This window comes from Uloborus diversus, chromosome 2 (genome assembly GCF_026930045.1).
Source record: "Uloborus diversus isolate 005 chromosome 2, Udiv.v.3.1, whole genome shotgun sequence".
In the NCBI taxonomy this organism is placed as follows: Eukaryota; Metazoa; Arthropoda; class Arachnida; order Araneae; family Uloboridae; genus Uloborus; species Uloborus diversus.
Window position 1 is genome coordinate 186,567,401 of NC_072732.1, and position 2,171 is coordinate 186,569,571.

A 2,171-nucleotide genomic window follows, 5' to 3' on the forward strand; every position below is an offset into this window, starting at 1 on the left:
TAAAATTAAATAAGCATTTTTCAATTTTACCAAATAACCACAAGAACTTACAACGTTTAATAATTGACTTTCATTATGTTAATATATCAACGCTTAATCAGTAAAAAAGAAAAAAAATGCAGAAATAGGGAAACTATTCCAAACGGTACTAGTACTAGTTAGTATTTATAATCAAATATTAATAATTATTCGAAATATGAAACATAACTAAAAATGCTTACTTTACTTTGCAATTTGTTTAAACAGTGGACTGTGCTACAAAGCAAGTCAATTTTCATGAAATGGCTATATAGCAAGTTTTTCTCGAGTAACGAATTTTAGAGCCGATACAAATTCCGCACCCGCAACATGAAAATTTTCGGAACAGAATCGCAGGGCTTAAGTATCACCTTCATCATTGGGTACTAAATATTAGTTCCCTGAATAGACTTCTCCTTTAGCATCACTCAAAGCGGAAGTTCCGCACACCATACTAGTCGAAACATTGCATTGTTAATGTACAAATTGCCACTCTGCCTCTATTTTATTTCAAACTAGTGGTACCCATACGGCTTTGCCCGTAATAAAAAATTAAAAGGTCTTTTGGTTCGCCTGTATATTTACAAATAATGTATGGTGAATTTTCTCGCCAATTGGCTTGTACCCATGTTACGGTTCCACGTTATGCTAATTTCGTATCTCGCCAATTGGCTTGTGCCAGGGGGGACTGGCTGACTTTGGCCCAGTCGGCAAAAGAGTACTTTGGCCCACCTGTATAAATTAATAAAAAGTTAAATTAACCAGTACCGGATCTCGATTCTTCCGAGACAAGCAAAGATATTAAACTACTGCTAGTTCCTATTTTGCGTTAAATTTCTAAGTCAAGTTTTAAAGTTCAAAAAAAAAAAAAAAAAAGTGTGAAACGTAAAATAAAGCTAACACTGACACATTTTTTATGTGCCTTCAAAGAAGGATATTAATGATTATAAGTCTGAAAAGGCACATCTTTAGGCTTCTATACTGACAACATAGAAAAGGGAGGAATCAGGTTATTCCCCCGGAATTTTTTCGAAATTGGTTGATCTATATCTAAGGAGAAAAGAATCAGGAGAAGGGGTTCTATATAGTTCCCTTCCAAGCGTTATTTTCAAAGTTGATGTCAAAAACCAATTTTCGTTAACGTTGAGGAGAGGAAAAGGGGGTTCCCCTTCAATTTTGTTACCTTAACTTTTTTTTTTTTTCCAAATTTGAAGTCTATCTTTGTTTTTAATAGAATGTGGAGGGCTCTTCCCAGACATTCTCAGAAATGAGATGTTTTAGAAATGCAATTTTAGGTTACCCTTGGTAAAACTAATGGAACAGGGAAGCATCGGGCAAGGCCGTAGCCATGGTTTTGTTTCAGGGGGGGGGGGGGGTGAAAATTTCCGACAAAAGACGAAAAAGTCGCCTGTTGCTATGATTTTTGAAGCAATGCGCATTGGTAGACATATGGCAGTAAGAGGGGGAGGGGGGCAACACAGCAAAGTGAAAAAAATTTTGGAAGCAGACGTGGGGGACTGATGGCACGGGTATTATTGGTTGTTTTTTGGAATTTTTTTCTTTTAAACATTAATTTTACTGAATTCCAAGAGTTAAAGTTACTTTATCCAAATGTGAACAAATGTTTTCTCAGATAATTTAAATTTATTATTATAATATCATTTAAGAAAAATTTAATGATGTACAAAATTTGTTACTTCAGGAAATATGTGTGGTGTCGTAAATGTCGCAATTGCGAAAGATACCGATAACATAAGGACCTTTAATTGGCGCTCAAGTTGGACATGAAATAGTAATATATACCACCAAAGACTTTTCATGAGCTCTGAGGATCAGGAGCGTCCAAATGATTGTTTGTATTGTAAGGGAGGAGCAGATCTAGGAGTATTTTTAATATTTTAAAATTCATGCCAAACTGACACTGGGTTCGATATCTCATTTTAGACGCAATTTCAAAAGACATTTTTTTTTTTTTTTTGAAACGCAATTCAGGCTACATTTGGTAGTAACGCTAGGGAAATGATTTGGTTTGCAAATAGTCCCTTGGAAATTTTTGAAGCCTTAAAAACGCATTTGGGACTGTCCCCGGAGAATTTTGTTAATGAAGTTGTAAAACGCAATTTTGGGATATATGTTAGAGGAGGAGGTGGTTG